The 14,769-nt window shown below is 46.9% G+C and overlaps 1 protein-coding gene across 2 annotated transcripts in view; it reads left to right on the top strand.

The window, feature by feature from the left end:
- CCDC88A (coiled-coil and HOOK domain protein 88A) overlaps positions 1-14,769 on the top strand; it is an 865,879-nt gene that overhangs the window by 838,058 nt on the left and 13,052 nt on the right. The window lies entirely within an intron of this gene.

Below are 14,769 nucleotides of genomic sequence, written 5' to 3'. Positions count from 1 at the left end.
ATAATTAAATGCATGGCTTTCCTGGTCAATATCTCTATAGCTGACATCTGTAGGGCAGCTACATGGTCTACACCACACACTTTCACCAAACATTATTGTGTGGATGTATTAGCTCGCCAATAAGCCAATGTTGGGACAGGCAGTGCTACGTACTCTCTTTAAACAACTGCAACACCCACAGGTTACCCACTGCTTTTGGAGAGGGACTGCTTTACAGTCTATGCAAAGCATGTGTATCTACAGCCATACATTCCTTGAATGGAAAATGTTACTTACGGGGGGGGGGGGGGGGGGGTGGCTAGCAGCCGACAATGGCGGCAGCAAACTAGAGAGGCTCCCGGCGTAAGGCGGCATCCCGCATCAATCCGCATGCCAATCCGTTCAGAAACGTACTCAAAAGGGATGCCCCGGGTCCAGTGACCGAGCGGCAACCGGAGGAGAAGTTTCGAAGCAGCGACGCACCGGGAAATGGTGGAGAGACGACACTCCTGACGGGGCCTAGTGACGGACGGCGAGCAGCGGGCTGAGGTAGGAGCGGTGCCCGGGCGGAAGTGAGCCCTCAGCGGAGATTGCCTACCGGAAGTGCTTGAGGCGAAGGACAAAACGAGCAAAACGGCAGCGGGAAGCCTGGCGACCCCCGCAGACCATCCACGAACAGTGAGTGACATCACGCAACGGCGCAACACTGCGGAAAGCGGCGACAAAGGAAAGAAAAGGACGCCGGAAAACGTATGAAGACGCTGCCATTTTATAAGGCTACACCATCCCGGGCACGAAATCTTTCGAGAAACGGACACGGCACACCCGCACTAAAGGCTCAGCAAGCATAAAAGAGAGAACAACATCAGCACGGCGGTGGAGGAGGCGGTGCGATATCCCTGGTGAGCACCAGAACTGAACGCCCAGTCAATATACTTGGACAACGAGAACAATCTAATAACCGAGGTACAATCTGAGCTCGGGCGACCCCCCGATCAATATACTCGGGACAATACTCGGTAGAATACCATTCCGCTGGCTGGGTCTGATAGTGCCTACGGTGGATATAAGGATCAGCGCAACGCGGCTGGCCTGTAAACTCCGGCAACGGAAGGAGTAGGCGTGCGAAGATCACATGATAAAACAGGACTCAGATGAGTGAAGTGTATGTATAACCCCACTCCATAACGTACGACACCACTCAGCGGTGAGCGGACTCCTGGTTTGTAATCATGGCAGGCAGAGGGTCTAAGCATAATTCCACACAAGCCAAGCTTGACAAATTCGCCTACGAAAAGCAGAATCCCCCCTGACGGAACAACGCAAGTCACTGGGGAAAGCGGTGGAGGGCGAAGGAACGAAGAAGGCCACGCTGGCCGACGTGCTGCACGCCCTGGCCCAGGTGCAAGCGACGGTGGGGGCAACAGCGACAGAGGTTACCCTTATACGCGCAGATCTCCAAAAAATGAATGAAAGGGTGAAACAAGTGGAAGTTGTGACCAAATCATTAGTGGAGGATGTGTCAGAGCTACAAGTGGAAATGGAAAAAATGCAAGCTGATAACAAATTGCTCAGAGAGAAGCTGGACGACCAGGAAGGACGCTCCCGGAGGAACAACGTCCGTATACCATGAGTTCCAGAATCGGAAGCTACGGGTGCTATGGACCTCTATGTGGAAGACTTGATTAAAAACCAGCTTAATCCAAAGGGCCTCTCGCACTTTTTCTCTGTGGAAAGGGCCCACAGAGTACCAGGAGGGAAACCGAAACCAGGGGCCCCGCCGAGGCCAATATTAGCGAGTCTCTTTAACTTTCGCGATCGAGACACCATCTTGCAAGCGGCCAGAGTGGCGCCGGCCATCCAAATCCAAAACTCCAAAATATCCTTTTTCCCGGACTACACGGCAGAGGTCTCGCGGAGAAGGAGGACATTCCTGGAAGTGAAAAGGACGTTGCGAGAACAGGAGCTGCCCTACTCAATGTTGTTCCCGGCCCGGCTTCGGGTGGTTGCTGACAAAAAGGTCTGGTTCTTTGATTCCTCGGAGGCTGCCGGGGACTGGCTCGAGGGATGGCGCACCGCGGGGCCTCCACGCAGAATGAACAGAACGAACCACGGACACCGCGACGATAGTCGAACTGGGTAACAAACGTCAGGCAGAGGAGGCGCGGGCAAGTCACCGACACAAGAACTAACCGAGGCCGAAGGAGAAGAATAACTCAGAACATCTAGTGCAACAATGGCAGCTGACTTCTTTTATTTGAACTTATTGCTTAAGGGTCGCGATTGGACGCTGCCTGGGTGACCCTGAAGAGTGCAGGGATGCCGCCTACCTGGGGAGACGCTCTCCCCCAACGCGCAAGTACTCTGGTTTTAGGATGGGTTAAGCGCTCTGCTCAGTTGGGGTGGCGGGCAGTTGAAGGTCCATTTAGCAGGGAGGCAGGGAGGGGGGGAGGGGGGGAGAGGGAGGGTTGTTTAGTAATTGTTAGAAATTCACAAGTAAGGTCGAGATATGATGTTTTACATCTGCGTTGCTTAGCTGACAGGAAGAAGCAAAGAGTCCAGGTCATAAGCCGTGATAGGCACACACACGACTACATGACTAGCTATGGCGGACGGTCTGATACGTAGTGCGGAGGGGGTCGAGTCACAATCACAAGGCTCCCCCCTGCGACGACTGACATGGAATGTGAGAGGTCTGGGAGATAAGGTGAAACGTGGCCTGGTATTAACCGCACTGAAGAGGCAGAAGCCTGTCCTCGCACTCCTACAAGAGACACACTTAACGGGGGTGGGGCGACCAAGGCCCTGGACAGGAAAGGATACAGAATGATAGTGCATTCAGAGTTTACTTCAGGCTCTCGGACTACTGGCATTTTAATTAAGAAGTCCTCAGAATTCATTCCACTAGGCACCAAGACTGATGGACAGGGATGCTTCGCGGCCCTGCAGGGACAATGGGAGGGGCGCCTCATCAACGTGGTCTCGGTGTACATCCCCCCGGCGCTTCACTCAGTGAAGCTTCCGGCATTAGGTGACTTCTACTGACCCTTCCTGAGGGAGATGTTATTCTTGGCGGAGACTTTAATGCCACAATAGACACACAGCTCGATAAATTCCCGGCGACGACCCCCGACTGCGGGACCTTCCCGCCTCCAACGATTCTTGACAGCTATGGGTCTTATTGATATATGGCGACATGCTCACCCCCAGGAGAGGCAATACACCTTCCACTCCACTACCCACAACAGTCTATCGAGAATCGACTACTTCCTAGCACTGGGCGATGGTATACAACACGTAGACACCATAGACATCCACCCTAGAGGTATATCAGACCACTCTCCAATCACCCTAACAGTCTCCACCCAAGAGAAGTCTCTGAACGAATCTACCCCATACAAGCAGCATATTTTAAGGTCCCTAAGGTCAGGAAGGCTCTCAAAATGGCGACAACACAGTACTTCACGGAAAATGTTGCCTCAGTGCATTCCTCAGAGATTCTATGGGAGGCATATAAGGCGGTATTAAGGGGCAAGCCATAAATTCGATCACGGGCTACAAAAGGGAGAAAGCACCGAGCTGGCTAGGCTAGAATTGGCTCTGCGAGATACGTCAACAGCACACGAGACACACCCCACGCCAGACACGTCCCACGCACTGCACCTCCAACAACAACTGTACACGGACCATGTTCGGCATCAAGTGAAGGGGCAAATAGCTGATACACAGAACAGGATTTATGATGTAGGGGATAAGGCGGGTAAGATGTTGGCCTGGCTGGATAAGAGGGGGGGGAGCTCCAGAGGTATCCAGCGAATGAGGGACAGACTAGGAGTGGTTCACACAAGCCCTGAACAAATAGTGGAGGCACTCGCAGTACACTTCGAAGAGGTTTACACCCCAGAACGGGAAGTAACAGCTGAAATGGCTAGGGCGGCTCTAGAGCCGATCGGGACCCCGACGCTACAGCCAGAGGCGTCAGCTGAGTTAGATGCAGATATAACTATGGAAGAGATACATATGGCTATACGAGCACTGAAGCCCGGCAAGGCGCTCGGACCAAATGGCATCCCAATAGAGTGGTACCAGACCACGCCGGAGAGATTGAGTAAATACCTACTAGCTATGTACGAGGAATGTTTGGAGAAGGGCGAACTTCCACTGGATCAAAGAATAGCTACCATAGTAGCAATCCCCAAACCTGGGAAACCGCCAGAGGATTGCTCCTCATACCGCCCTATCTCCTTGCTTAATGCAGAAGTTAAAATCCTGGCCAAACTCATCGCTACTCGACTTATGTCACATCTACCCGACCTCATACATCCAGATCAATCCGGATTAATGCCTCACAGAAACAGGGCGCTGAATCTACGCCAAGTGCACAGGGTATTGGCAAGGGCGGAATCGATCCCTGAACAAGCGGTCATATTGGCCCTGGATGCAAAGATGGCTTTCGACCTAGTGGAATGGAACTATCTGTTTGAGGTCCTCGCATGTCTGGGTTTCAGCTCCAAGTTTATAGCATGGGTCAGGCTGCTGTACACTAAACCGGTTGCACATGCGGTGGCAAATGGTCACATTTCCCGAACATTCCCTTTGGGGAGAGGCACCCGCCAGGGATACCCCCTCTCACCTTTACTCTTTGCAATCGCTCTAGAACCATTGGCAACTTTGATACGAACGACGCCACTACTGAAAGGAATACACTGGGCGGAGGGCTGGGAGGACCGGCTCTCCCTATACGCGGACGATATGCTGGTGTACCTAACGGACCCAGAACGTGGGGTGCCGGCGCTCCTGACTCTCTGTGATGAGTATGGCGAAATCTCGGGATACACGTTAAATTGGAATAAATCGGAGATGTACGTTCTGAAGGGCCCGGTCCCGGCACTGATCGCAGAATGCCCCTTAAGGGCAGCTGGCTCTTCCTTTAAGTATTTGGGCATCCATGTTACAATGGACCCAACGGAATTTATGCAAAAAAACTGGCGCCTCCCAAGGAGCGGCTCAAGCAGGGCGTTAAGTTCTGGGCGGGGCTGCCTCTAACGATGCTGGGTAAAGCGGCACTTTATAAAATTATGTCCCTGCCCCGTTTCTTGTACATACTTGAGAACACACCATACCCGGTGGCACCAGGATACTTCAGGAAGGTGGCGGCGTTGGTGTCTAGTCTTTTATGGGGTAACCGCCCGGCACGCATCGCACAGGCCAAAATGCACAGGGGATGGTTTGACGGGGGAATTGCGCTGCCGAATCTGAAATTGTATTATTGGGCAGCACAACTGAAACCCATTAATCAATGGATCCATGTTCCGCAAAATGACCCGGCAGACAGGGCGCAACTCGGCACAAATAGTCTGCTAGCCCCGCTTTATGACCAGCGAAGAGTACGCAAATTGGTGGGACCCACAAGACTTACCGCAGCCCTGTGGCATACAGCGCTAGCGGCGCTAGGTTGGAAAGGAAAAATAACCAAGCTTACATCACTGTGGGACTCTCGGGCCCTGGGAAACCTGAGGCACAGTAAGGGCTTCTCTCATTGGGACACTATAGGGATCTCCACGGTGGGAGACCTATGGGAAAAAGGAGAGGTAATTCCATTTGACCGATTGAGGGAACTATACGACCTGGGGGCATGGGAGTCACCGCTACGTTCAGATACGTCACGCACTGCTCACTGCCATCTCCCCTGGAGCGGGGGTGCCAGAATCCTCTCCGCTTGAGGATCGCCTCCTCACAGATTTTATGATTGAACGAGCGACATCACTTACATACCGCAAGTTGCTTAACAACTTGCCGGACCCAATGACCCAATTGAAAGATAAATGGGAGGGTGACATAAATGCTATGGATGAAGACGAATGGAATGAAGCGCTGGCGTCGCCAAAAGAAGTTGGCATCTCTGCAAGATTAAGGCTCGTACAACTTAAAGTTCTACATAGAGTATATTACACAAGAACGACGCTGCATCGCATACACAGAGCACAGCACCCCTATTGCCTTCGTGGTTGTGGGGAGGAGGGTACGTTCTTCCACACAATTATGGGATTGCCCACGTATCCAGGAATACTGGAGGCAAATAATGCGCACTGTATCACAGACCCTGGAGACCTCCCTGGTCCCCGAGCCACGAAAATGCCTACTGAATGTATGGGGACCCAACAATCTGTCCAGGCATGGCCAACTCTGGGTTACTTTAGGCATGATAATAGCCAAACGAGACATTGCGCAGTGCTGGGGGGCGGCGGAAGTACCAACGAAAACACAATGGTGCATGAACATGGACAGGGTGATGGTAACACAAAGGGCGGTATACTCTAGCCGGGCATGCCCAGGGAAATGGAATAAAATCTGGACCCCATGGAATGTGTACAGAGGGGAGATCTGTGAGCCCCTGACGGAAGACGACCCAACAACATCAGATGAGGAGGGGGAGGAAGACTAATGTACTCTAGATGTGTAATAAGGGAAAGGGAGACCACGGGACGCGGGGAAGAACCTAGGACCTAGATGACAAGGATTAGAGGAACTACAAGGGCGGGACCCCTAAGGAGTCCCATACATGAGAGCCCAATCAGTCCCAATATTACATTTTGTGCCCGGCTCTGTGGGGATAAGTATAGGTATACACAGTGGGAACGCTTACCGACTCAGCTAATGTGAAACTAATTAATCATTGATGACCGCAATGTGATTTCTTTATGTTTTTTGTTGTTTTGTTAAAAAATAGAAAACCAAACCTATATAGATCAGCAAACTATTGCGAATTATGTGCCTTTTACTTTATTGCGTAATTACGAATTCCAGAACATGACAACCAGTTTTGAGGCTTCTACCTGTTGATACGCAACTGCCAAAACAAGATTGCGGCCGGCCCCATGGGTTGTAGGCCAAAGCTGTGTAAACTGTAAGGTACATAAAGGTTTTTTTTTTAAAAATAAAATTAAAACATTTTTTTTACTTACCCTGTAAACATCTGTGTGTGGGATGTATTGCTGTAGATTCACTTGTTATTCTCTATTTTTCTTTTGGGGTTTCAGTAATGTAATTTAGATGTGTCTTTTTCTGTTGGAGGAAAAATGTTTAGTTTTATTTTTGACATTTGTTTTTTGTAGTTAGTGGGGGCAGAACAAGTTTGGTTAGGTTTTTTTTCTGCTTTAAGGTGAGTTTTTGTTTAGTAAATGTTTTAAATAACTTACTTTTTGTTAGTCTCTTTTTTTAGGTGTGAATGTTTTGTCATTTGTGTGCAGTTTGGTATTTTCTCAATGTTGCATTAATTGATTTGTAATAGTTATATTAAGAGACATAAAAGTAGTAGTGTTTAGTACATTTTTCATTTTACTATTACAAAGAGCTTAATTAGTTTATAAGCTATTATAATTTTATATTTTACTTATTTTTGAAGTTAGTGGTGTATATTTTTCCTCTTTGTTGATTTTCCTTGGCCTCCAGGCCCATAGGAATGAATGGAAAGATATTCCTTATTACCGATTCGGTAAATACCGAATCGGTAATAACGAATATTACTAAATCGGTAACATTTACCGATTTTTTTACCTACATTCTATTTACTGATTCTTAAATACTGAATCGGTAACATTTGGTATTTAGGAATAGGTAAATAGAAATTACCTACATCTGGCCCTTAATGAGGAATCCTGTACCTAACTGAGCCAGTCAGTCGAGGCTTCCTTGGCTCTGTGAGGGCGCCTGTTAAAGTATGTCTTTCCTATTGTTGCTCCTTTCAGGAAAATATATTTGCTAGTTTACATGATTTTTCCACTGGCACAGAAATGAAGGTACTGGTCCATTTCACTCAAACCAGTATCCTTATGTCTTAGGGGAAATAAAAAGAGTAAAACATTAACTTAAACAAGTAAAATACTTCCTTGAACAAAAGCGACCAGAAAATCATTGCTCCACATGGAGAATTAATTAAGATATTAGTTTCATATTGTTTGCTCAAGCTCCTACATTTGGCCCTAGCTAAACCCATTCAGTTGTTTTTGTACACCAAGGTTTATTTAGATAATACACAAAGTGATATTTATTGTACATATTTTTTTAATTCAGCATTAACCTGATACATATTTCATTTACCTATAAGTTGATAAACCACGTTCTACTGACAGAAACCTTTCAGTGTGTTATATATAGTTTGCAGTGACCAATAGCCTAGAGAAGAGAACAATTAAAACATTTAATCTAGTTATCTGAAATTCATCATAAATCCTCCAGTAAGTATACTCCTACTCCTACCCACCAACTTCACAAACCTGTTCATAAACAAGTCTCCAATTTTCGTCATAGCGGTATCTCATCAAACACCTTCCAGACCCTGTTACTCCTGGACTAGAAGGACCATCATGCTATCTCCTTAAAAGAATAAAGTTAAACTTATTGTTCTATCCAAAACTTTCCAGTGGAATCTCCCCCAAAACAATTCATAAACACCAGCCTACCACTGAAAACGTGATCCTCTAAACCCTCAGCACTTTCGTATTCCCAAGAGCTCATAAGAGTAAATGCATCATTTCCACATAAGGAAAGATTTGGAGATGGACCAAAACACATGTCAATTTCACTTAAAGCAATCCACTCTGCACTCATACTCATCACCTCCGCCAAAGCAACCTTTTACAAAACCACCATTAACCAAGACTCCAATGAATGAATTAATGGAATTTATAAAGCACTAATAACTACCCAGTATGTACTTCCCAATGTTAACCTAAATACAATCCATATTGCTGGTATTACATTGAAATGTTAGAGAACAGGAATGTTTCGAGTTGTTTCCTAAACAGACTCTCTGATTCAATGAGAGGGGCCAGGCGCTTACTTCAGGCTTTTGCTAACAAATAGGCAAAAGGCCTGTCACCCATTCTAACCTTGAACTTGGGACATTGAAGGAGGTTAGAGTTGTAGGATCTCAAGCATCTGTTGATGATGCATTGTGTAAATCTGGCTGTGATATATTTTTAGCCTAACCCATAGAAAGCCCTGTGTGCTAGCATTAAGTATTTGAAAAGAATCAATTTTTGCGTCAGGAGCCAGTGCAGTTATTTTAGGTGAGCTGTTATATATGTGGAATAGAGGATAAGCACTCTTCAAGGCAGTAAAGCACAGTGTCAGTCCCTTCTGAACTCTCCAGTGCTATAGCCAAATGGTAAGTGCATTTCTATCAATCACTTTTCCACTAAAAAGTTAAATAAGATCAGAACACAAATCTGCAATACCAGACAAACAACTACACTGCTTCCAGTCCGTTATCAAAATTGGAAAATCTTTAAACTTCTCTCGTCCCTTGCTGAAAAAGCTTATTCTGAACTCAGAGGATCCCACCAACTAGTGCCCCCTTTAACCTCTCCAGTCACCCAAAACATTCTTGAGAAAGGAGTCAATGCTAGCCTCCAAAACAAGTTTAGAAAGAACAACCTGGTACTTGGTTACCATTCCTACTAGCACTGATACCCCAACAATGCAGGTAGTTAATACTGCCTTCCTGTTTATTGACACCATAGGTAATTACTCCTCATCTTACTTTATCTCTCTGTAGCCTTTGATGCAGTTCACTACCAAGCACTGATCAACACATTGGAATCAGGCATGGACTTCTGCAATATGGTTGTGCATTGGTTCACTTTCTATGTTCCCACGTCCCACCAATTCACAAAGATAGAATCTTCAAGATGCTTGGAACCCCATGAATGATGGACTTTACTCTATCCTATTATTCTTCACTCTCTACATGCAACCTTTTTCACTGACAGTAGCATCAAGATCCATCAGTACACCAACAAAACCCATTTCTACCTGAGAATATCCATTGCATTCAGCGTTAGTAAACCTGCCTGTGTTTCATTCAAAATGTGATATCTGTTGCCTACCTTAAACTCAGCACCACCTAGGCAGAATTCCTCCACAGGTAACACGCAACTACAAATTGACTAAAACGAACCTGGTTGGTTTCGGCCCCCTCCTTATACCATGGGCAAAATGTCTTGAATTTACCTTCAGCTCCAATCTCTCATTCTAAGAAAACATATCAAGGAAACCAAAAGAGCATGGTATCAGCTTTCCATAAAGAACGCAAAGCTGTTGCTCATAGAATCCAGCTTCAGAACACTGGCCTCTCTGATAGGCATCCTTCTTGCTGTAGCACATCTTATCAAAAGAAGGAAGGGGTACGACCATATCACACCCACCCTGAAGGACCTACACTGACTCCGTATCCAAGTCTCTTCATATTCAAAACCAACTGCATCACATACAAGGTCACCAAAAATGTCACCTCCTGTGTACCTGTACAAGAAAATGACACCTTAGGCATGCATCCAAGAATCCCATCAGACTGCTGAAAAAAGTGAAAACTAGAAGACAAACTGGGATCTGGAATAACATCCCTTGCTACTATTAGACCCACCTCAACCATCTATAATTCAGTGTCTGATGTCTTCCTTTTCAGAGACTACCACATCTCAAGATAATAGGAGTCACCTCTCTCAAATAGTGTACCTCGTTGTAAACCAGCCTGAGGGTCCTGCCATTGCTTACTGCATGATTTACATTATACAAATACCCATACATACATGCATACATACATCTGCTACTTTTCTGTAGGTTATCAGTACATGTCCCGCTCGGTGATTTCCATATTTTTGAAGTAACCCGATGAGCCTACTTTTGAGTATCGCAGTGATCTGTCAAATTTTATAAGGCATTCGTTAAAAGGGTGCTCCGTGTGCTGTTTTGCTTTTGAGCCCTTGCAAACTTTTACTGTCAGGTACCTTACCCTTAAAATTGTTTTCTTTGTAGTACTAGCTACAATCAAGGGGGTGAGTCAGTCACAGGCCTGGTCAGCGCGTTTGCCATATTTAGTCTTTTCCAAAGAAAAATTGGCTTTTCACTGAAGGCTTTCTTCCTTCATAAAATGGTGATTGAATTTCATTTAAACCAGTCTTTTGAATAGTTAGCCTTCTTCTCACCACTATACTCTAAGGGCGAAGGGAGGTGGAACAGGTTGGACATTGCCAGATGTGGTGAGTAGAGAATTTTGTGTTGCCTCTGGGGTCGCTTCAAGAGGGTGTGGTTTACAAAGCATACCCCCAGATTCATCAAAGTGCCGTTTTGCGAGTCCTTAATAGCGTTTATTAAGGAATCACTATTAAAGACTCGCAAAACGGGATTCATGTAGAAATCGCAATATTTATTGCGATTTCTACAGCTTCCTTATTTGCGATTAGCGAATTGCTAATCGCAAATAAGGAATAACTCCCCATTCATTCCTATGGGCCTAAAGGCCCATCGGAATTAATGGGAAGACATATCAATGTGCGAATCGCTATTAACGATTCGCATGTTGAGTTTGCGATTTCAAGGGTGCACCCCTGAAATGATATTGGATGCTGGTGTTACTCACACACATGTCCCAAGGACATGTGTGTGTGTAACATACAACTAGAAAAATGCACTTAAGTTCATTTTTCTAAGTTTCCGCTATTTACCACGAGGTTTGACTTCGCGGTAAATAGCGGCCCAAAATTGCGAATTCGCAATTTTTAAATGTTTCATGAATTGCATTTAAGAATCTCAAATAGATTCCTTAAATGCAATTCCTCGCAAATTTGCAAATTCTATAATAGCGATTTTTGCATTTGGGATGATGAATCCCAAATGCAAAAATTGCGCTCGCAAAGGGCCAGATTCTCAGAATCTGGCCCTTTGCGAGCCGATTTTACTTTGATGAATCTAGCTGATAGAGTTTTAATATTGATAGTTGCATACATCTGACAGTACTGGATAATATTTCAGAGTTAAGGAATCTACAAAGCGAATATTCACCAATTAGTTATCAAGTTAATTGTGTTCTATCTGCAAATTCTTTATCGACTGCCCACCTCCCCTTACAGTTCAAGTGACAACAGTAGGACATGACATTTCCACAAACTTAGGGGTTCTAGTGCCACTCTCGTACTTGATGTTGCCACTTGTAGTCAATATTGTCTGCTACCATGTCAACACCCTGGACATAAATGATGAAACCTGGCACTAGATTCTAGGTTCTTAAACTACAGCTGTGGTGTATCAAAGCTAAAAAAAAAATTACTCTGCTTACTCAGTACCATTACCAAAGATAAGTAACTTATTTTTCTTTCCCAATGTCCGTCCTTATGTTTTGGCTTTATTACTGTGGCACCAGTTCAATCTATGTAATCTGGAAATGTTAATGCAAAATTTCCTTTGTAGTTGTGAACTTCTAGATGTGTGTTTGTGTAACTCCAGTGTTCTTGTTAATATGGTGCATCTTCCCAGCTAACAGCCCGAGTAATTGCCTGTATATTTGCAAATCAGTTTTCAGCAGTTGTGTACAATGACACTATTTATGCATTCCTTTTAAGGTCGAAGCCTGCATTGCAGGGCATGCCCTGCTGCAGGCAAAGAGATATTGTGAGCAGGGGGTTTCAGTATGGCCTGAAGCCACGCCCCTTTTTTCCATTGGCAGGCATCTGGAAACGGAGGCCTGCCATTGGAAAAAGCTCCTGTTTAGCAAATTTGTCTGCCCTGGATCCCACCTCTTGAGGACTTCATGACCTGCCTTACGGTAGCACGACAATATTTTTAGAAATATTGCCTTGGCAACCATGAGGCAGGTCAGGGAGTCCTGGAGGGGCGAGATTCAGTATCCTGTTCCCGCCCCTTTTTTTTGTGTGCGTGTGCTTTTCGTCATTGTTGCCTCGTTCTCCTTGGTGGAAGGAGTTATTGCAGTGTACGCAAATGAGGGCTTTCACGGCCGTGCAGCTTTACTGCCGCGCGGCCAATGCTTGTTGCATCTTGCTTCCCTTTGATTTGGCCTGAGACGTTCTCCGGAGACTGGGACCAGCGGCTCGAGCAGCAGCGCGAGCCTGCTTGAGCCTTGTCAGAGCCCGCGAGAGCAGGAAGGGTGCGCGTGTGCCCACCGGAGCTGCAGGAGAGCCACACATTCACGTGCTGCCACCCCCAACCCACTGCTCTGGGGTCCCAGGCTCTGGCTGTGAGCAGCTGGACGCAGCTATCCGGAGCACAGTTACAGGCTGGCTCGAGCCTCAGCTGCACCGCGACGGCTGTGGGCGAAATTCTGGGTATTTACCAGGTCCAATCAGAACTGTGACTGAGCAGCCAGAGTTCAGTCAACAACCTGGACCACTGACGGGTGTGAGCGACCTCCCTGCGCGAGGAGCCGCCTGGGGTGGACGGCCAGGAGCCACCGGCACAGGGGGCGCCTAGGAGTCCGGGTTCCATCGGAGAGGGACTCACGGGAGCATAGGAGGAGGAGGAGTCCGGGGCAGGGAGCGGTGAGGACGGCCCCCGCCTCCGGCCCCGGGTCCATGGAGGGTCCAGTCTGGATCGGCACCCCACTGGATGTGCTTCTCGGGTCCGGAGAGCACCAGTGAGGTGAGCTCGAGACCTGGGGAAGAGTGTGTGTGGAGCCGGGAGCCAAGATGCGCTGATGGCTGAAACTGGGCTGGAGCCTCTGTTTTGAAGGGGATGAGAGGTCGTTTTGCTTCTGGTGTGTTGAAGGGTCTTATGTTTGGGGCAGTGAAAGGTGTCAGCAGAGCTTGAAGGGGGGGGGGGAATGTGAGGACGCGCCCCAATGTCTGTTGCCGTGGGGAGGACAGAAGGGGCTTATTGTATACTTGAGTTTATTTGATGCATACTTCCTTTCTACCATAAATGCCCATCATCTGTTCATACAGACTAGAGCCATATGAGTAGTTGGGAAGCGAGCTAGCCCATGCATCGGGGGGAGGCTGTCACTGTGAGGACTCCAGCAGGCTGAGCGATCGAGATCTTGGTGAGGCTCGGGGTGATTATGTGGTAAAATATAGATTTGTGTGGTTAGGAGGTAACAAGTAAGTACAAGGTGGTGGATCTCATATGATTTGGGGGCAACAAATCAGTTCTGCGCAGTCGCAATCTGTTGGTTTGAGTGTAACCAGTAGGTATTGGTTGTAGAGAGGTAACTGGTAGGCTGAGGGTGGTGGATCTTTGGTGGCTTGAAGGTCCAAAATGGGTTCAGGTTGGTGGATCTCAGAAGGTTTGGAGGTAACAAGTAGGTTCGGGTAGGTGGATATCAGTTTTGTGTGTGTATTTGATTCCCTGCCAAGGAAAGGTGCTGGAGGGAGTGCCTGCAGGAATCGTAGAGCTGGGGTGCTAATGCAGACGGATGAGGACCGCAGAGGTGGTGATCCATACATACTCTAAATGGTGGCTGTGCAGTATGAAGTAGGGTGTGTTGATTTAAGTCTCAGGGGTAAGTGGGTGAATCACTACTTTTCACACTTGATATCACATTTGCATCGAGAAACCCAGTGAGCTACTACTTGTTAGTGTTGAAAAGAGGGTTTCATTATTCTTGGGGCCGAGGCCAGTTCACAAACTCTGTGCTCGGACACCATCTCCTGGCCATACATAAACACTGTTCACATTGTTTCCTCGTCCATACCTTGTTGAGCACTCCATTCTTTCCCATCTGAACAGCGACTGTCTCCACACTACTAATTCAAGCGTTCATACGCGCCTCCAGTGCACACTGCATACAATATGGAATAAACTTTGCTGGAGTCCCCAACTACCCCCACCTCTTCAGTGTCTTGACCCAAATGCTGCCTCCCATCCACAACCGGTGTGAACTTGGTATCTTCTTCACACAGTGGGAGTTTTTAATACTACCCTACTCTTATTGTTCCTGTTGTTTGCTGTTCTAGTGATGTGTAGTGACCAGAGTGACGCACTGGTGCTACGTAAAAC

The sequence above is a fragment of the Lissotriton vulgaris genome, chromosome 6 (assembly GCF_964263255.1).
Source record: "Lissotriton vulgaris chromosome 6, aLisVul1.2, whole genome shotgun sequence".
Lineage (NCBI taxonomy): Eukaryota > Metazoa > Chordata > Amphibia > Caudata > Salamandridae > Lissotriton > Lissotriton vulgaris.
The sequence above is the reverse complement of the archived record's forward strand: the minus strand, read 5'-3'. Positions and strand labels throughout refer to the sequence as shown.